General features: G+C 48.2%; 1 long non-coding RNA gene across 1 annotated transcript; it reads right to left on the bottom strand.

Annotated features, from left to right (window-relative positions):
* Positions 1-19,228: 19,228 nt before the first annotated feature.
* LOC140610261 (uncharacterized) lies at positions 19,229-21,966 on the bottom strand. Its single transcript, XR_012011994.1, has 3 exons — positions 21,741-21,966; positions 21,319-21,371; positions 19,229-19,527 (listed from the first exon to the last, which is right to left on the bottom strand). It is a non-coding gene; the product is annotated as an uncharacterized lncRNA (long non-coding RNA).

The raw sequence follows: 21,966 nt of genomic DNA, 5'->3' as shown, positions 1-21,966 counted from the left end.
ATTCCCTTCTGGAAGCTCTAGGAGCAAAGCTGTTTCCTTGCCTTTCCCAGCTTCTAGAGACTGCTGCATTCCTTGACTCATGGCTCCTTCCCCCATCTTCAAAGCCAGCAACATTGCATCTCTGTGCCTTTCTTCCATTGTCACATTGCATCTCTCTTCTTCTGCCTGCCTCTCCCCCATTTAAGGACTCCTGTGATGACAGTGGGCCCACTCGGATAATCTAGTATTGCTTCCCTATTTTAGGGTTGGCTGACTAGCCATCTCAATTCTATCTGTAATCTTAGTTCCCCATTGCCCGTGACTTAATATATGTATATGTTCTTGGGATTAGGACACGGATGTCTTTGGGGGCCATTATTCAGCCTACCACAGTGGCTCAATAACCATCATTTGGTAGCATTATGAGCCCCTCCTCCATGCACCTGTGTTTGTGTGGATGCAGAGTTCCTGACCATGGTGGGGCAGAGCCTGGAAGAACATAACACATATTCTAGCAAGGGAGTCCTGCACTGGGCAAGGGGTAGAGCTGGTGGCCTCTGAGATCCCCTTACCTCTAAGAGTTATGGTTTGATGACCCTGTGTTATATACTGAATTGTGTCTTCCCAGGTTCCTATGTGGAAGCCTTAACCTTCAACGTGATGGTAATTGGAGACAAGGCCTTTAAAGAGGTTGTTTGGTTAATGAGGTCATAAGGGTGGGGCCTTAATCCAATAGGACTGGTGTTCTCTCTCTTTTTTTTTTTTAAAGATTTTTATTAATTTATTTGACACAGAAAGAGCACAAGCAGGGGGAGTGGTAGACAGAGGGAGAGGGAGAAGCAGGCTGCCCCCAAGCAGGGAGCCCAACATGGGGCCTCGATCCCAGGACCCGGAGATCATGACCTGAGCTGAAAGCAGACTTTTAACAGACTGAGCCACCCAGGCCCCCTGGACTGGTGTTCTTTTAAGAAGAGGAGACACCAGAAATGTGCACACAGTGAGAAAAGGTCAGGTGAAGGCACAGCGAGAAGCTGGCCTTCTGCAAGCCAAGGAGAGAGGACTCGGGAACACTAAATCTGCCAACACCTCAATCCTGGACCCCTGGCCTCCAGAACTGTGAGAAATAAATTTCTGTTGTTTAAACCCCCAGTCTGTCGTACTTTGTTATGGTAGCCCTAGCAACCAAGACACCCTGACTGGAAGAGTGTTCATCTTAGTTGACATCACCATCTTACCTGGCTCAGCGCCCATGGAGAATGGTTATGACTGATGTTGCAACCTGATGGCTCCATAGACCCTTTCCCTCTAATTCTTGCATCTTCCTTCATCCAAAGGTGATTCTTTGGAGCAAACATCACTTTCTTTTCCTGCCTTCCTATGGATTATTTTTCTGGATTCTGGAAGGTTTCTGTGACTCATTTGAGGGTAGCCTTGGTCAAACTGAGAAATTGCACATATCTGGAAGTCTCCTGGCCATGGTGTATAGTGGAAAGAGTCTGAGACCTTTGTGAAGGGCACTTAAAATACTTCATGCAACACAGATTTCTCTTGGATTTACTTTTCTTACCTCGAAGCAAAGAGGAAGAGTGGATCAAGGATGGCATGGCAAAGTTCAGAGATGACCAGTTCTAGTCAATTCCAAGTGGCTATGATGGGCTAGTGGGAAAGAGTCCAATGCCCAATTAGCATGTCTGTGGAAGTGCTGGAGAAAAAGAAAGGTAGTCCGTATGTCAGGTGTCTACCATTACAGAATCAGATGAGCTTTAAGGGCTCTTCCATCCCCAAGTTTCTAGGACCCTTGTGCAAACCTAGGATCCAACTGTCCGCTGATATTGTATCTGGAGTCTTATCTCTGTCCTCCCTGGACCATCACACCCTTGCAGTCTGCTGCTGCTGCTGCTGCTCCTTCATTGGCTCTCCTTCTGCCCCAGCACCTTCATGAAGTTCTAGGGTTGCCCACTGCGAGTGTCCCTCTCACCACTAATTACAGCATTTCTTCTGAGCCTTACTGTTCGCAACTCGTTTTGCTCTTCTATCCCTGGCTTCCCACTGGGATGCAACTCTGATTTCGTTAGGACTTGCTCTCTTGCTGGTGGCCCTCAGCTGAAGACCAGCCACGGAACTGGAAAATCATTCCAACCTTTTGAAATTCATCTTCACCATGATCCAACTCGTAAATGTGTGTGTGTGGTGGGGTGTGGATTTTCTTTTCTTTTAAAGAAAAGAACGGTGTGTGTTTGTGTGTGTGTGTGTGTGTTTTCCAACAAAAGCATTTCAAACACTCATTAGGCAAAAATAATCTATTTTACACACACTGTAATTGTTCTACCTAAGATGAAATATGTTATTTTTCTTAAGTAAAGCTACAGGCAGTTTATTAGCAGAGCTAATTAACCCACAATCAGCAACTGGCTCACCTCTAATCACAACCTGCTTGCATTCTTCGCAGGCAATGTGGTGGTGCTACAGCACTTATATTTATAAATATGTGCAATGCAATATGAACTATATTTATGCGGACAGCACCAATTTTTTTAGCCACAAAATCTGACCTACCTAAAACAGATGGTGAGAAAACTGGACCGCAGGTCTGGGCCAGAGGCTGAGGCCCCTCATCCCTTTAGCAAGAATCTTTCCTTTTATTATTATTATTATTATTATTATTATTATTATTATTTACTTTTTAGCCTGTTAGGTGCCTTTTCCTCCTAATGTATATTTCTGGGTGAGTTCTTGGAGGCCTTGTGCATTGGTTGTTGCAGTCTCTTCCACACCTCCCTCAGATCCTACTGCAAGAATGGGATACGGGCAGACCTGAGGAATTTGGGGGGTGTCCTGGCTAGTGGAGGTTGTTTGGGGAAGGTGAACAGGTCTGCTGAGGCTTGAAGAAAGATCAAGATTGAAGGAATTCCTCCAAGCAGCAGAGGAATACTGCCAAGTCAGGTAGAAGTTGTCCTATTGGTGGTAGGTGGCACAAATTAGCTTGAAGTTTGATAGTATATCTGTCAGAGACCCAGAAATGCTTATGCCTTGATTTGACCACTATGTTTTTGCAGGATTTCAAAATATTTCATGGGAGCAAAGAACCAAGTTATAAGCGTCTGGGCTGATGGTGGATTCTTGCGGTAAAGGATACCTAGAAGCATGAATGCAAATCTTGGGTGTTTACTACTTATGGCCAACCGAACAGACAAAGGCATTGAATAAAGGGATGGTCAGGTCCCAAGGGGTTCCTCTGCAGACATTGGAGGGAAGAGGAGCTGAGTGTGGACACACAGCCTTTACAAAACACAGCGACCCAGTGCACAGGACCCAGTTAATGTTTATGCCTGGACCAGTCAGACTGTCTCTTCCTGATAGTGGGGTGATGGTGAGATCAGTGGAAGGTAAAATGCTGTGGATTCTAAGCCCTCAATAAATTCTTGCCTGAGGAATGGGGGGGAAGAAGGGAGGGAGGAAGGGTGGAAGGAAGAGAAAGAAGGAAAAGAAGAAAGGAAAGACTCTGAATCTTCTGTGTCAGACAATATGTCAACAACTTTTTAAAAATTAAAAAAAATTTTTTTAAAGATTTTATTTATTTATTTAAGAGACAGAGTATGACGGGGGTGGGAGGGAGGGCAGAGAGAGAGGGAGGAGCAGACTCCCCACTAAGCAGGGAACCCAGCCTCTGGTCTCCATCCGAGGACCCTGAGATCATGACCCAAGCCAAAGGCAGACACTTAACTGAGCCACCTACGTGCCCCTCAATCATTTAAAAAAAAAAAGAAAAAAAAGATTTGCTTATTTATTACTTTTTAGAGAGAGAGAGAATGTGCAAGTGGGTGGGGGGCTAGGCAGAGGGAGATGGAGAAGCCCAAGCAGACTCCCCACTGAGTTTGGAGCTTGACGCAGGGCTGGATCCCAGGACCCTGAGGCCATGACCCAAGTACAAAACCAAGAGCCAGACACCCAACCGACTGAGCCACCCAGACTTCTAACATATCAGCCACTTTTACATCAACTTTCTCACTTAATTCTTCACCCTGTGAGTAGAACATATTACTGTCATTTTGTGGAAGTACAATTAAGGTAAAAAATCTAAAAAAATAAAATAAAAAATCAGCATTTGGACCCACGTCCATCCAGATCTCTTTGTACCTATCATTTTTTAGTTGGGACATGTCTGTTGTCTATTGGATAATGAAACCACAAGGTGCTAAGTGCACTTCTAATCCAGACTTACATTCTCTATATCCTTTTGGCAAAACTTACCTGTTGGTTCAACCAGGGGGGCTGTCAAAGGTCTCACAGAATCTCTAATTCTATCAAACCTAGCCCCTTCTATGAGGCCCAGGTGACTTCACATAAGTTAAACGAGAATGTCAGGTATAGTGTTTATTTCCCAATAGACCAGCATAGGCATACTCTCCAGGTAGGTCTTGGCTTCCTGGCTAAACCAATAGTGCTCCTGTGGTGACAGGATAGAGGGTGTGGGATTTTGCTGGCCTTGTACAGTGGGAAGAGACTTCAGGAGAAAGAAATGGGAACATTCAGTAGAATGTTTGTGCCAGGTTTTCCTGATGTCTCCCTGTGGGCTGGGATTGGTCAGGTAGGGGAACTGACTCTCCGGGATAGTGTCCATGCCCCTTCTCTGGCCTGTTGATTTTTTAAGACCAGGACTGGAAGCACCTGGGGTCCAAAGGTGAATGCAGATCATGGCATGAAGCCAAAGGGTGAGTCTCAGAAAACTGTCCAGGGAATGCTGAGTTAGGGCTAGTGAAGCATCCATAAAGTGCTGGAGGTCTGGGCCAAGTGGAATCCAGGCACAATAATAATTCACATAGAGGGTGCCTGGGTGGCTCAGTTGGCTAAAGTATCTGACTCATGATCTTGGCTCAGGTCATGATCTCAGGGTCATGAGATGGAGCCCCACATAGGGCTCCACAATTAGTGTGGAGTCTGCTTGAGAGTCCCTCTGCCCCTCCCCCCCCAACTTGCATGCTCTCTCTCTCTTCCTTCCTCTCTCTCTTTCATAAATAAGTAAGTAAATAAATAAATAAAATTTAAAAACAAAAACAAAAAACCAACTCACATAGAACCTAGGAATGACCAGAGCAAGGACTAATGGCTCAGAATGGGTGCTCTGGAAGTTTCACAAGCAGGATTCAATGTTTCCTGACAGTTTATGAGTGAGTGTGTCTATGAGTATACTTGGTTCGCTCTTTTGGGTGAGAGTCTTCAGAACAAAACTCAATTCTTTTTAAGGCCACATCAATTCATTCAGGGAAGACTTTATTTTCTGAGACTGGGGCAAGATATCATATACTTAACCCTACAATGCCTTCTTTAAAATCACCATTCTGTAATATTATGAGGTTTGGTTGGAGATGAGAGGAGAGGTAAGCAATGAACAGGTAGCCAAGTTATTCTTTGGGTCCCAGGACCACCTCTCTCTGTCTTGGGGAGTTTTCTGGGTGGAGCCATTATCTGATTCCTTGTTTTTTTCTTCATCAGAAAAGGATTTTAACAGGAAGCTTGGGGCACCTGGGTGGCTCAGTTGATTAAGCTACTGCCTTCGGCTTAGGTCATGATCCCAGGGTCCTGGGATGGAGCTGTGTCAGGCTCCCTGCTTGGCAGGGAGCCTGCTTCTCCCTCTCCCTCTGCCTGCTGCTCCCCCCACTTGGGCTCCCTTTCTCTCTCTGTCAAATAAATAAATGAAATCTTAAAAACAAAATGTTAAAAAAAAAAAAAAAAACAAACAGGAAGGTTTACCAGATGTGTGAGGAGTGAGCAGCTCATTCCCCAGAGATTTAATTCAAGTCTGCCGGCATTATAGAGTGCTGGGTGTATACTTAGAAAAACAGATTTCCTTCTCTGAACTTGACCTTTCCTAAGTATGAAATAAAGCAGGTGAGCTGACCACCTGAGTAAGAACAGAAGCACCACAGTTAGGAGGTTTGCCCATGAAATACCTTCGAAAGCTATGTTGCACAGTTGAAACTCGAAGATATGACCAGTGAAATAAACTGGTCACAAAAGAACAAATACCATATGGTTCCACTCATATGAGGCACCTACAAGATTCAGGTTCAGAGAGTCTGAAAATAGAGTGCTGGCTGACCAGGGCTGCGGGCAGGAGCGGATGGTGCGCCAGTGTTTAACGGGCGAGGAGTTTCCATTTGGAAGATGAAAAAGTTCTAGAGATGGATGGTGGGGATGGTTGCACAGCAATGTGAATGTTCTTCACCGAAGAACATGTGCCACTGAACTGCACACTTAAAAATGGTTAAAATGGTAAATTTTATGTTATGTGTATTTTACCACAATAAAAAAAAAAAAAAAAGGCTGTGTTGCCCATAGTTGGGCTATAAAGTCAAGAAGCCCAATTTACAGGCCTGGGAAATGTTAGTAAATAAGTTAATAGTTTAACCACTGTCCTTGACAATGCTAATCATGGCCTAAAATGACTTTTTGGCTACCAGTTCTTAAATCTGAAAAATAATAATGAAATCCATTTTTATAAAAAAAAATAATATTTTCTCATAATCTCATTGCATTTAACAAACAACAGACAGATCACAACTTAGCGCAGTGATAAACTATTCACAAAAGTCCCTAGTGCACAAAGCAGGATGGTATTAGAATTTTTTGTCACTACCCAGAGCTCTAGGAGAGTGTAGTAAAGGGGAGAGGCCATGGCTACCGTGTGATGCTGGGCCCCAAACACAGAGTCCAATGTTGGAGCTTCGTGTCTTTAGCCCTGGCATATGGCCTGGGCTTCCATCAAAGTGTGTCTCCCTCACAATAGGAGGGGAACTTCCCTCGTGGTTTAGTCTGCAGGGTGCCCCATTGGGTCAGCCCCAGAAATACTCTAGGAAGCCTTCTGTCTGGCCAATGGCTTCTCTGCTCCACTAACAAGCAGCAGCCAGAGACAACCTGTTTGGGCCTCTTTAATGTACCTGGAGTATCTGAATAAATCAGAGCCTTTTGGGGGCAAGTGACAGCCACTAAACCCTAGTGGCTGACCCTCAAATAAATGTACAATTGCAATGTCACAAATAGCTGGCTCCAAGAGCTCAAATAATGCCGTCAGCTCTCTCTCTCTCTCTCTCTTATTCTCTCACTTCACGGTTAGTTTCTTTGTCATTTGGCTACTTCTCTCTCAACCAGGCCCTCTCAGCATGGTGGCCCTTGGTAGCAGTTGGCATGATGTGAATTTCTTTTTCTTGGCAGGATTTACTCTTAAGCCCATGCATGAGCCACTGGTGTGGCCAGGGGGATGGAGTACTCTGAATGGCCAGACCCCAGCTACCTGCCTACCTCTGAGGCCAGAAAGCAGAGCCAGCATGCCCCCCACCCCTCAGTCATGGGCTGGGCATGAGGGAGGATGTGGTCACTGAAGGAGCAGTGGGCACTGTCACCAGAACAGGGAGCGGAGTTGGGTCAGTGTGACGACAGACATACCTTTCAAAGTCCATTCACGGTGTGTGCAAGATGGGCCAGAGAAGCTTTCCTGGGTGTAGGATTTCTCCAAGCTGGTGTCCACCCTGTCCTGTGCTGCCCCCCCCCCTCCCACGGTCTGTATCTTCCCTAGTTTCTGCATCCTGTTTTGGCTGTCCTCCTTGGCTCCTGCTCTCTCTCCAGCCCTGGGGGTGGTGATCCCACTTCAGATCATCTAGTCTGGCCAGAAACTCACCTTCCCTCTAGGGAAGACTCCCAGCATCTGTCCTCTGCATCCACATCTTGTCCTGGCTCAGGCCACCTGACAAGAGTGGGGAGCCAAGCTCAGGGCTGCAGGGATGGCATCCTAGTTTGGGGGAATTCATCCTTTGGAGACTTCAGTCTCGCCTCCCTTGTCCTGCCACAACTCAAAGCCTTAACCCCCACCCCAAGCCCTCCCGAGTGATTTTCTCCATTTGTCAGGTCCCTGTTGTGATAGGTGGCATTTGTTGTTGGGTGGTGTTGGTTTGTTATTTTCAGTCTGCTCTGTGCACTGACACTTCCCAGAGGTGCGGGCACATTCTAAAATAATGATCTCCCTGTGTTCGAGAGAGTCTGACCCCTCTGCAGTGGCTGCAGCGGCTCTGGCCTGGGGGAGGAGACCCCATGTTGGAGTGGCTGGCAAGAGCCCCTTGGTATAGAGGAGGATGTCTGGCAGGGGTGCAGAGAGCCTGGGCTAGAAGGGAGAGGAGAGGGAAGGGAATGCAACAGGTCTCGGTTGATGGGTCTCAGAGATGCTGGTCTGTGGGGAAGAACCCTGGTCCCCCTCACATGAGCCTGTCACTGAGGACATCAGGTCCAAGGAAGCATACTCATGATGTCTACACTCAGCAGGTGTTCCAGAAGAGTGGTGGCTGACTTACCCTGGAGGGTCTGGGCAGGGAGGGGTGGGTAGGAAACAGGAGTCCCAGGTCATGGATGCTCACAGATGAGCTCCTCACCTTTCTGGCATCAAAGCATAGGGGATTATCCTATCATTGGAAGGTGGTTCTAAGTCCATGCTGGTGGCATATGCTTTACCGGGTTCAGCTCTTGTCACAGGCAGGTTCCTGACCCCAAGGCGTCCTGTGTCTCTCCCCGAGGCATTATCGTGGCTACTGGTGAAGGGCCTTTCCCCATAGTGGACCATGTGCCTATCACTCCTGGAAAAGGAGGGCCTTGGGGCTCTTTGAAGACATCCCACCCCCTTTTTCCTCCTCTCTTCCCCAGAAGGCCACCCTCCTGCAGTTGGCCAGGGCCAGGGCAGGGCCATGGTAAGTCATCTCATTCATAGTTCAGTAATATCTTACTTAACATGCTACAACTCCCGAGCTTAAGGTGATGCTCCTTTGATTGTAAGGCAAGATGTTTGTGGGGTCCGAACAAGCTTGCACATAAGCTCTGGGGTGAGACCGGCATGGATGCAAGGACTGGTGTCACTCCCTTAGCTTCTGTGAGCTTCAGCTTCCTCATCAGCAAATTCAGGTGGCAGAACCATCTTCCTTTTAGGCCTGTTGCAAGGATTAAACAAAGCGAATGTTTATTCCCTTGGCAGACATTTGTTAAATGCCTAGTACATGTCAGACACTGTTTTAGTGCTTTGCCACATTGAACAAAACAGCTCTAGTGGACGGAATGCATATAATGCACATCAGAGAGCTTGCAGGGGGCAGATTTTTGAAGAGAGAAAGGGGGCACCTGGATTGCCCCACACAGCAGGCCATTGCTTCTGGAAGTGTTCCCATTGTTGTGGATGCTCTTGGGTCCCTGATGCATCCCACCTCCGAGAGGCTGGACTGAACAGGCCTTGCCACTAGGTGTGGGGCAAGGTCTGTTGTCTTGCCCCCTATTCCAGCGTGAACACAGCCCTGGTTGACCAGAGGGCTGGATTCCCAGGGCTTCCTGAGCCTCCTCCCACAAGCCTTTAGGATCTTGTTCTTCAAGCCAAAGCCAAGTGAACACAATGGTGTATGATACCACAGCCCAGAGCCAGAGAGAGCTGACTGGATAGACTTCTTCTCTCCCAAAGAGTAGGCTAAGATCGTCTCTCGCTGCTTGCTGCTCTGGATATGTTCTCTCTCACACACACACGCACACATACACCATTTCTCACACCCTGGCCCACACTTCCCAGTGTGGTCCTCTTTGGATGCTAACACTGACCATAACCATAGCCAAGCATGGCCTGCTCACGTACTGTCAGAGGCAGGTGGGGAATGGATGGGAGGAGTTTCCGGATTCAGAGAGACAGAGAATCCAGTTGACTAGCCATTGAAGAAGATTCCTTTTGGGGTCAAAGCAATGAAGCAGGGCCTGGAGGGCTGCCTCCTCCCTGTGGCCTTTGCAGGTGACAGGTAACACCCTGTTTCAGGCTCACACCTCCTCTTTGCCTGGATGGTTCCCACATCTAAGGCTTCACTCCAGAGGTGGTCTCTGAGCCTCCCTGACTCTGTTTCCTACTAGGAAGGGAGCTGAGATACTAAGGGGTGGAGGAGAAATGGAAGATTTGAGGAGCCAGTGAGGTAGCCCGGAAAGGAGGGGACTGCCCTCCTGGGACAGGATTTCCCTGTTTTTCTCATGTGCCTCCCTGGGAGGCAAAGAGCAATCCTCTGACCAGGGGGCACTGGGCCCCTCCCACAGAGACCAGGCCTTCTCCCCCCACCCCTCCTCTGCTCCCCCCACCCCTTCCCTGGCTTGTCTCCCTACCATGGTCAGAAACTCAATTTGCAAAGATTTCCCCTGGCCTGGGCAATGGCTCCCTTACCTTGTCTCTCTGGCTACTGCTGAAACCAGCTCCTCCCTTCCCTGTCTCCTTTCAGATTTCTTGGATGAGATTGATTCTCTTTAAGCCTCTCACCCTGATGCAGCTCAGAGCAGTGGGGCAGTGAACCTTTTCATCAGCCAACTGTCTCCCCCATCTGATGAGCAGTGTCCATTAAACCCTCAGATCTGGTGCCTGTGTGTGTGTGCGTGTGTGAGGTGATGTATATGGCAGGTAGGAAGGAATCTGAGGGAGGTAGGCACAGTTATGTACAGTCTGTCCCTGCAGGCCAGGCTGGAGCAGAATACAGCAGCAGGCTCTCCTGTGGTCATCTGCATGGGCTGCCTCTTCCCCCTGGAAACCAGTGGAGGCCAGCAGAGGGAGTTCCCATACTTGGAGGACGAGGAGCAGATATTTCAGGCAAAACTCAGGCTTGAAGTGTAAATTCCTCTCAATCCCTCCTTCTGTCTCTCTCTCTCTCTCTCTCTCTCTGCATTCCTTCGAGTTTGTTGACAGGTATTTCTCATGTCTGTCATTGGTTTCCTTCGGGTTCCTATGGCCATGAGCATACCACCCGAACCTGCAGGTCCCCATACACAGTTTGCCACAGTGACCTCCCAATAGAATCCTTTCCCTCTCCTCTTCCTTCCCCCTGGTTCCTCAACCACCCAGGGTTTCCAGAATCTGTCACATTCTTGCTCTCTCACCCGTGTCTCGACTGACTCTCCCTTCCACCTCCCCTGTGCTTCCTGTGTATCTGATTCCTCCGTTCATTCAAGTCACTGCTAAAGTTATGTTCCCTGCATCAAGTCTCCACTGGCAACTTGCCTCGTGTCTGCCACCTTGGGTTGCCAGTCTGGGCAGCATGGACTTTGGGGTATGAGTTACTCGCTGTGTGATGGGGAGCCAGTTTTTTGTTTTTAACTTTTCTAAGCCTCATCATTCCCATCTGGAAGTGGAAATAGAAGTACCTACCTCATAGGATCATTGTAGGGAATCCATGAGATAATGATGTGGAGATCCTGGAAGAGAGATGGACACGTAGTAGGGTCTCAGTTGCTAGAGGCTCCTTTCCCCTTCATGGATATATCTTATTTCTCCAGGGAGATTTTAAAGCTCCAGAGAGTAGCAGCTGGATCCTATTTTATCTTGAGATTCCCAGCACAGAGCAAGTACTATGGGCAGAATGTGTATATCCCCTACAAATCATAGATTCAGTCCTAACCCCCAGGGTGATGGAGTTTGGAGGTGGAGCCTTTGAAAAGAGAGTAGGTTATGAGCATGGAGCCAACACAAATGGGTCAGTGCCTTTATAAGAGAGACCCCCCCACCCACCCAAGAACTCCCTTGCCCCTTCTGCCCTCTGAGGACACAGTGAGGAAATGACTGTATATGAATCAGGAAGAGGTTGTTCACCTGGCACAGGATCTTGGATTTCCCAGCCTCCAGAATGATGAGAGGTAAATGTTTGTTGTTTGAGCCTCCCCATCTATAGTGATTTGTTACAGCAGCCAGAACTAAGACAGTAAATGCTCAGTGAATTTGGTTTGCACCCTTTGACCTTGCTCCTGACTACCTCTCTAGGGTTTTCTCTCTCTGCTAACTCTTTTGTTCATACCAGCTGTCTTGAACTATCTACTGTCCCTCTAGAATAGGTTTCTTGAATTCATAACCTTGGCACCATTGACATTTGGGGCTTGAAAATTCTTTGTTTTGGGATGGAGACTGTCTTGCACAGTGCAAGGTGTTCACCAGCATACCCTGCCTCTTTCCATTGGATGTCAGTGACATCACCAAGTGGTAATGATAAAAAATGACTTTGGACATTGCCAGATATCCCCTCAATGGCAAAAATGAGCCCAGTTGAAAATCACTGCTCTAGAGCTTTGTTTTCTCTCATGTTTTGATGCCTTAGATGTAGTGGCTTCTGCTTAACACTGACTTCCCTAGTTCACCTATCAAACTCCTAGTTACCTTTGGAAACTCAGGGGTGAGGACCTGGGAGAAGATCCTTGATCTCCACTCTGATCCCCACAGAGCCCCCTTTTCTAAATCCCATATCTTTGCCTGCTTCCCATTGTGCCATTCCTCATCATTCCCTATTATAACAAAAATAGTTGTCTATTTTTGTGTCACTCTCTTGTCCACTGTGATTTGACCTCTTCAAAGCAGAATCTGCCATGTATTCACCTTTTTATCTTTGGCACATAATATAGGATCTGGAATACAGGAGGTGATCAAAACATGTTAAGTGATGAATGGAAAAATTGATGGAAGGCTGGATGAATTGATGGATGGTTGGATGGGTGAGTTGATAGATAAATGTACAGGTAGGTGGATGGGAGAGCAGTTGCATGGAAAGGTGACTTGGTAGATAGAAGGATGGATGCATGGGTTTTATAAATAAATTAATAAATAGGTGAATGAATAGGCATGTGGTTTGATGAATAGATGGGAGGATAGATAGATGAATGCGTGAATGGATAAATGGATGAGCAGATAAATAGGTTGGTGGGTAGATGGTAGGTGAATGGGTGCATAGGTGCGTGGACAGGTGAATGTTTGAGTGAATTAACCCAGTTAAAGGATAAAAGGAATCTATGAATGGGTGGATGAATGGATGGAAGTTGAGCCATTGAGCAGGTCAAAGCCAATGAGTATGGAATCCAGATTTCTCACTACCAATCTGCTACTCATTGGAAAAGCTTGCCCTGCCCTCTGCTACTGGGGTTCGAGACAATACAGCCAGGGACTGGCAAAGTTTCTCATGTTGCACAGTAGGAAAGGGCCTAAATACATATAAGCAGTTTCTGAAGTCAAGAGAGCCTGCACATGATTCCTAGTTCTGCAAGTATCTAGCTGTGTGATCCTGGGTAAGATGCAGAACACCTCTGAGCCTCAGTTCCTCAACTGTAAAACAAGAACAGTACTGATTCTCATGGGATTGATGTGCAGGCGAAATAAGATAATCCGCATAAAACACACAGCATGATGTCTGCCATAAAGCAAGCTCCAACAGTTATTAGTTCTTTTTTCAGTTATTAGTATTAATATCATTAACATCTTGGTCATGATCATGTTTATTATCACCTCCCTGTACCAAGGATCTGTGACCCAGTGTAGAATGATAGAACTTGAGAGGTCATCTGGCCCAGTACCTTCTCACAATGCAGACCCCAAGGTTTAGTGGTGAAATGACCTGCCCAAGTCCTTGCCACTGGGGTGTGACAGAGCTGGGGGACTGAAGGCCCTATATTCCTTCTCACTGTCCTATATATTCCTTCTCACTGTCCTACATGCCTCTCTTGAGAGCCCACACTATGGTATCCTAAGTAGATGTACCACTTCCTACTGGGGTGACTGCTTCTTCCTGGGGTAAAGGGTCTGCACTTCAGTGCCCCCTTCCTTCTGGTGGGTGAAGTTTTACCTTGCTCACCTCCATAACGACCTGCTGGTCTCCTCAGTCACTCTGGAATCTGTTGTTCTTTCGTTCTGAGCTAAATGAGGTAGCAAAACAGGTAGAAACACAGGTGACCTATGGGCCCTATCAGAGCTTCAACTTCCTCATCTGTCAAATCACAACAGGGATGTTTCCCAGAGTTATCTCAAAGATAAAATCCATAGCACACTGCCCAGCGCATGGCGATGACTCAGCAGATGTTAGTTCCCTTCGCTTTTCTGAGAGGTTGGGTCCTGGGAGCCGTGGGGTGTCAGGCCAAGATAGTCTTATTCTGGATTCAAAGCAGGAAGAATGGTTCAGGACTCACAGCTGAGTTCCAAGAGGAAGAGAAATGAAGAGATAGATTCTGGAAAAGTCAGTGGCAAAGAACAGCACCCAGCACGAGGGAGCCAGAGCCCAAACCCCAGTGCTAGACCCACTAGTGAGTCTACCAGCCCAGCTGGGCTCTGGACCAGGAGCAAAAGTGTTAATCTGCCTAAATCAGCAATGCAGGACTCACATCTAGATGCCAGGCTCCAGGCTCCCAGGAACCAGGCGAGGAGGAAGCTTCCTAAATTAGAATCAGAGTGCAAAGCTGGGGTCACACCTCGAGCAAGGGTCAAGTGGGGGAGCTGCTGCAGTCGGCAAGCCAGGGCCACTCAGACAGACTGGTGGGGAGCAGCCACCTTTGCCTCTGTTTACCAAGACCCGTGACCTGGAGGGCACACAGGACTCAGCTGAGGGAACCTGACCCCTCACCCCACCCCACCCCACAGCACCCCCACCTGGCCTCTGATGGAACAGATGCCCATTTAGCTTCCAGCAGAGAGAGAGAGAGGGACCAGGGTGAAGAAAGGGAGCTGGGGAGGGCCTGAGCTAGGGGACAGGCAATTAAAGCTACCTGAGCTGCTAGCTGCAGGGGGGATGCACATCCTCCCCCTTGCCAGGGAGAGGGCCCTTCATTAGCAGCCGAGCAGTTGCTGCTCCAGCACCTTGGTGCACCCTCGGGAGGTGGGGGCTGGAGACCAGCCTCAGGTGCCATGGCTGCTGATTAATAAAAACACACAGAAGAGAGCTGGCCTCACTCCTCTCAGCTAGCTATTCCAGACATCGGAGGCTCCTCCAGCACTTTTCCCAGAACACTCCATCCATGCCCAGGGCAAGGGACAGGCCATGGCTGGCCTCCTATCACTTGACCAAGGCACCTGGGAGGCCTCTGGACCCCAGTGCGTTTTGCAGAGCTTTGAGAAAGGAAAGTGAGCCCCCAAAGTTCTGGTTTTAATCTCATGACAAAGGATGTCTGATCAGTAGGGCCAGGTTGAGAATTGAAGATATTTTTGATTTATAGTCTGAATTTTTTAAAAGATTTTATTTACTTATTTGAGAGAGAGAGAGCACAAGTGGAGAAGCAGAGGGAGGGGGACAAGCAGACTCTGTGCCGAGCACAGAGCCTGATGCAGGGGTTGATCCCACAATCCTGAGATCATGACCTGAGCCGAAATCAAGAATTGGAGGATCAACCAGCTAAGCCACCCAGGTGCCCTATAGTCTGTATTTTTGAAAAATATTCATGTTCATCTGTCTTGTACACATATGCATATATGTGCAATCAAGTTGAAAGGATAACTAACAGAGCCTTGTTCTTGGTGTACTGGTGCTGTGGTTGGCTGGATCCTGGAAGGCAGGCCCTTCATGTTCCTTTTTGTCTGAGACCCTAAACCCAAAACACTGGGACTCTGGTTGACTTCATATATGCCAGGCACTGTCCACTTGAGGGGGTGAAACAGAAACCTGATGTGGTCCAAAGCAGCCTGAAATGTTCCAGAAAAGAGGCAGTTGCTCTGGTTCCTGGAGAAGCTCTGGCCAGAGTTTAAATTTCAGCTTCACATCTGTTGGAAGACAGAGGACACTCTGTGGATGGAATCTGAAGATGGATCTGTGTCCTTCTAGGTCCTGAGGGCCACCCCCTCTCTTGAAGGCAGCATCCACCTGGTGTCCTGTCTCTCTGGGTGGACTGGTTAATAAAGAACTGGGCCTTAGGGTCGCTGCTTGAGATTCATAGAGCCCTTGAGTACAGAGGGGGCTTGGAGACTTCTGGCTCTTCCTCCCCAGTTTATAAACTGGGAAAATGGACAGCTAGTATGAATAAAATCTAGTAATAATCTAGCAGAACCCAATGCAGAGAAGAGTCTTATCCTGAATCTGAGGCCTTCACAGGAGCTGATAGCTCCTGACTATTGAATGCAAAACTGTAAGGAATACATGCATTTTCCTAAGGAGTGGTTTTAGGGAGCTTCCACACATTTGCAAGGTGGCTGCAAGGAGAACTGGTCAGAATGACTGATCTAATGGTGGTGGGATCTAACAGGGAGCAGGGGTCTGAGCTGTCTTGTGTCACCAGCACTGTGGTGAGGGAGGAGGTCACTGGGCTACAGGCCAGCAAAGAGAAAGGGGGCTCCACAGGCAGCCCATATCTGCAATCTGACCTGTCTGAGCCCCCATCTAAACAGCACTGGCCCCTGGTCATCCCCATCCCCCCCTTTGCTGAGACGTGTTTGTGGCCAGACCAGAGCCCTTTTGTTAAGCAAACACAGCAGCCCTCCACTTAGCAGAAATAGCTCTGGAGCAGGGAGAGGGAGTGTGTCCACAAACCCATTTGCTGTTTAGGTGTCAGAAATAAATTTTACCACTGGAGTCTGTAGCATCTGATTAGTGAATTATTCAGTTGGGATATTGCGTTCCCTCTGACCTCATTAGTAACCCTGAGGTGAGAGGGATGCATTAGAGTAACCACCAGGCTGTCACGGAGGAGCAGAGTGGGGGCATTAAAGTGGATTAAAGTGCTTTACCAAGAACTACAGCACAACTCATAAAAACAGTGCATTGTTAAACCAGTGCTCAGCAAATAAACAGGCGGACGCCACTGGGGAGGGGAGGGAAGGGGAGGGGATCAGCAGGGCAGCAGAGTAGGGGGATGGGCACAGAGCCTTGCAGCTTTGTGGGCAGTCCTGCCTGCCGGTTGGTGGCACTGGGAACCCAAGTTGGGGAGAGGGTGGTCTCATGACTCAGTTGATTTTTATGTTAAACCCTTCTTCAAAGTACCTGACACTTTCCATTGTCACCCTCTTCTGTCAATAGGTCTTTTTTTTTTTTTTTTTTTTGTCAATAGGTCTTAAAGCTCAGGAGAGTTGACAAATTTTAAGAGTCAACAAGACCTTATGGGACATCTACTGTGCTCTGGTCTCTAACCAGCTTTTCATTTCAGTAAAACATTGTTCTCCCTCTAGTTGATAAAGTCAGTTGGGAGGGTTCGAAGGCTGCTCCCATCCCCTCAGGGCTCCAGCTCAGCACCAGGAGTCCCCAGCCTGAACACAGCCTCTGTGTCTGGAAGGTGTGCTAGAAGGGTCTGGCTGGTTCATAGATCAAAGGGGGCATTGTGTGTTGGGTCAGAAGGTGGAGGAAACTAATCTTTTGTTCTTTGCTAGCAATTCATAATCCCTTTATGAGATTCTGGGGCCTTTGTGTGCTCTAAACCCTACTCTTGATTCTCAAATCAAGTTGACCAGAACTCTGGGGCTGGAACCCTACAGAATGAATGGAGGACAGAAAAGGAATGTTGAAGGGATAGCCACCCTTCTGCTTATCTGAATCGTGGGATCTCCAAACCTCCTGTCCATTGTTGGGGTGGTGGTGCTGGTGGGGAATGGAACCTGTTGCATAATCTTTAACACACAGGATCTGTGCTTTCTTCCAAGGGAATCATAAGCAGCAGTGGGATTAGACAGACGGGAGCTGGTTCTGAAAGCTGATATCTAAGCCGTTGTTCTGAGACAGCAGAGCCCAGCGACTCATCTCTATCCATCACAGAGCATTGCTCACCCAGCTAAAGGTGTTTGGGTCTCCTCCTTGCCAAGGACTAGAACACAAGCAGGGAAAGGCAAGGAGGTGGAGAGCTGCAATCTCCCAGATCTGGATATATCTACACAGACCAAGATGGGGCAGCTGAGGGCACATCATCTCTCCTTTGTTTGGGGATGGGGCTCTGGGCTCGAGTTCAAGGCTGCCCCAGGAGACCCAAGCCCCAGTTAGTGACCGGTGTGTTTGCTCTTGTTTGCTCAGCAGCAGTCGCAAATGGATGCTAAAAGGCTTTGTGGTTCATTGATGGTCATACCCCTTTCCAGCCCATTCTTCATCCATTTCTTAGGCAAGCCACAAGCCCTCCATTGGCAGCCCCCACTGCTGCTCTCACTTGGCTCTGGGTCCTAAACCCTGCCTGTTCATATCCCTCCCCATCAGCAGTCCTGAGAACTGGAGCCCTTGCCCCGGGGCCTGGATATGTTTGGAGAACATCAGCAAGGCCAGGGGGCTCTGCTAGCTTTCCCCTTCACTCCAGAAGACAGCTTCTGGCTGAGCTCATGGTGACTAGGCAGGGCACATCCACATAGACACACAGAAGATCTCGTAGAGTAAGTAGTTCATTCAGGACACCCAAGAGGCACATAATCACACAAGGAAAGGAAGAGAGAGGGGCTATTGGGAGCTCCATTATCATTTTGCTTTGGAGCATATGGACCCCAAATCAGGGGGTGTCGTCTAGTTGTTGATCCCACTGCAAGTCCTATGTGGAATGACTGTGTGCCTGATGATGGGAGCTCCTTTTTACACACAGAAAGCAAATTCCCAACAATTTGGAGCAGAGGTAAAGGAAGCTGAAAGGATGCCTCTGGCCTGAGGATGCCCTGAGATGTTAATCTGTGCATCTGCTGCAGCACGGAATAAACTCAAAGACTTTGTGCTAAGTGGAAAGAAGCCAGTCACCAAGGACCACATACTGTAGGATTCCATTCGTATGAAAGATCCAGAATAGGCAAATCTATAGAGACAGGCAGATGAGTGGTTGTCAAGCACTGGGAAGGATGCATGTATTGGGAGATGATGGTTAAGGGATGTGGGGCTTCTTTCTGAAGCGATGAAATGTTCTGAAACTGACCTCAATGATGATTGCCCAATTCTACAACTATCCTAAAATTTACTGAACTGCGTACTTTAAAGGGATGAATTGTATGCTATGTGAATTACATCTTAATAAAGCCATTAAAAATAATCTCAGCGCTTTTTTTCCCCCTCCCAGAGGGTGCTTTTCTCTTTCCCTTCTCCCACTGAAGTAGGTCCGTCACTCTGTACTCCTTTCCCTGGAGGAGAGATGGCAGGACATGTGAAAAGCCTGCATGTCTCATAGGATTTTCTGCTTCAAAAGCTTAAACCATTAGGCAAAGTCAGATGTGTTATGGAGAGATGAAAGGAAGAAGGATGAGATGCTTGGGTATAAACAAAGTATCTTGGAAAAGCAAAAAGGACAGCTAGATTCTCCACCGTGGACTGGAAAGAGATTCCCAGGCAGGAGAGAGGGGAGAAAGGTGGGCCAGGTCCAGAGCAGTGCCCCTCCCCCGGTGAGGAGGCAAGACCCCAGACAGGTGTGTCTGTAGTTTGATGCATTTGGTGGAGGTTCTGTCTACTATTGATGCATAACAAACCACTCCAAATTTTGTAAAATAATCATTTTATTATGTTCACAGACTTTGTGGGTCAGGAATGCAGAAAGAGCACATAAGAAGTGGGTTGACCTTGCTCTGTGATGTCTGGGGGGAGTAGAAAGCTGGGGGTGACTTGCTGGCCTGGGACTGGAGTCATCAGAAGACTTTACTCGTACCTGGCAGTCATTGGCTGGGATCTCAGCTGGGACTCTGTCTGTGTTCTGTGGCTTCTTGCCTTCCTCATAACATGGTGGCTTAGGTTCCAAGAAAAGCATCCCATGAAAACCAGGCAGGGCTGCACCTGCCTTTGGGGTCACATGATGTCACTTGTCTCATAGCAACAAGACCTTCTTCACCTATTGATAGGAGGAGTTTCAAAGTCATTTTGTAAGAACATGTGGGAGGGAAGATATTATTGTGGCCCTCTTTGGAAAGAGAGCCTGGCACCTGGGACTATATGCAGCCTTGAAAAAGGGTCCTAGTCTCAAGCACTATGCAGAAGTAGTGAGCCATCAGACTCAAATGGGCCACACAGTAACAGTGAATATGTCAGTGGTAATCTGAGTGGACAGGTGGCTGCAGCATCCCTTACACTGCCTATCCCTCCATGGTGTCTTGGCACAGCAGAAGACCCAGAGACCCTGGCAGTCTGTTGGGCAGGAAAGCCTCACGAAGGAGGATTACATTTCCACCAACCAGGACAAAGGGGATTCAAGACTGGAAATAATGTAGAGTGTTCATATTAATGTTTGCAAATGTCTTGAACACTGGGGACTTTATGGCATGAGCTCCATACTCGTCTGCATTCATACCACAAAGTGGTAACCAAGGGGAAGAAGATACATTCAATCATGGAGTCAGGAGGAAGGCTTTCAGTCCTTCCCTCCCGCCCCCAACATCTCAGTGTCGTCCCCTCCCCATGGCATGGTGAGATTATGTGATGTGTGATACATAACCTATGGGATGTACTCTATAGTTACATGCCTGGAACATGGTGAAGCTCAATGGACATGAGCCATGGTCACTGTTCTGGAGGCCACGCAGCCAAAGGTTAGGTCTCAAGCTGGGAAGTGGCCCCACTTGAGTCTGAGGGAATCATATTTCTCCCCCCAGGCTCTAGAACATTATCCAGAGCCACTAATCTCTTCCCTGTCACATGACAACAACCTGCCTGTTGTTTGCTCCACGGTTCTCAATGAGGGGCAATTCGGTCCCCCAGGAGACAATTGGCAATGTCTGGAGAATTTTTCATTGTCACAACTGGGAGGGGATGCTACTGGCATCTCATAGTTAGAGCCCATGATGCTGCTAAACATCCTGAAATGCAGTCAGCCCTCTCAAAGAAAAATAATCCATCCAAAATGTCAGTAGTGCCAAGGATGTGAAACCCTTCTTCAGGTTTCCAACGAGAAATAAGGCCAATTTTGAAGATCCTTGTCCACTTTTACTCTCCCTAGGAGAATGATGTCTCTGCCCTCACCCTAAGGTGCTAGTGATTTTTTTCCAGCATATTCTTGAAGGATGTTCCATCAGGCGAAGTTCCTTGGAAGTAATAGATTAGAACCAGTGGGTGATATCTTTTTTGCCTTTTGCAATCCTTCTTATGCTAAATATATATATTTATATAATTTTAAGGCATCATAAAATGTGCCTTCCTTTAGACCAAAAAAGTTATCCAAAATCAGTGTAAAAATATGACTGCCTGATGGGTTAAAGGATGGTGGGACCAGGATCCAGGTTACTAACCCTGGGGTTAGGGATAGTGAATTTGGTTAATTTTTGACCCTGGTGCAGAGATTAGCAGGAAGGAGTGAGGTCACAGGGGCTTAAAAGAGGGAGGGGGAAGCTTGTCAGAGGCTTTAGGAAGGAGAGGGGCCATTGGGAGAGGTTCTGTGCCAAACAGAGAGACCCGTCCCGAGAGTTGCAGGGCCCAGGGATGGGAAGACAGGTGAGGGGTGGCTTTGGGAAGCCCAGAAGCTAAGAATGGACTTGGTTTCCTTAGGGATCAGGGGAGGATGTAAGGAGAAAGAGGGAGAAGGTGGGAGGTAGACAGCACTGTCTGGAAACTGAGAGGACACAGGGGGAATGAAACAGAACTGCAGGGTTGGTGGGGACCCTGCGAATGACCCAGTGACCCAGGTCCCTACCTCTAGTCCTGTAGCTTGGTGTCCCAGACTGGCTGGCTGGGAGTGCAGGACCCCTACAGAAGGGACACAAAAGGAAGCAAAAGAGAAGCAAAAAGGGCCTTAGGTCAGGGTCAGAACATCTGAGACTGACCTCCAAGCTCCTAGAAGTCTGCGCATGGTCAGGGTGCAGCCTGGGAGCCTCCAGCCCCCTCCCCGCAAGCCGCTCCTTTATGTTCAAGGACGGAAGGGTTTTCTGTGCGACAAAGACACACATGGTAGAAGCCATCGGAGCTCCCCTCCCTCCCTTGGAGAGCCGCTGTCAGAAGCCCCTGTCTGTCCCCAGGGAAGACTGGCAGAGCGAGGGTGCGCTGGCAGGGACAGGAGGGGGGGGGCCCGGGAAGGCGGCGAGTGCTCCTCCCTGGCACTTGCTATTTCGGACTCACGGCAAGTCTGTTCCTCCTGGGTCTCTGCTCAAATGCGAGTGACAAGACTCCTCGCAGCGATCTCTTTACTTAACCCCTTTTGCTGGGCCATCTGTTCAGAACTCTGATGTATGCTTCTCCTCGGAGCAGGCGCCACATTATTCAGGCTCCTTGCCTGGCACCGACTCGGGCCTTCTCGGCTGCCCCTACCCCGCACAGCAAAACCCAACCACTTGCTCACGTCCTG

This window comes from Canis lupus, chromosome 2 (assembly GCF_048164855.1).
Source record: "Canis lupus baileyi chromosome 2, mCanLup2.hap1, whole genome shotgun sequence".
Classification (NCBI taxonomy): Eukaryota; Metazoa; Chordata; class Mammalia; order Carnivora; family Canidae; genus Canis; species Canis lupus.
This window is presented reverse-complemented; position numbering and strand designations above follow the sequence as displayed.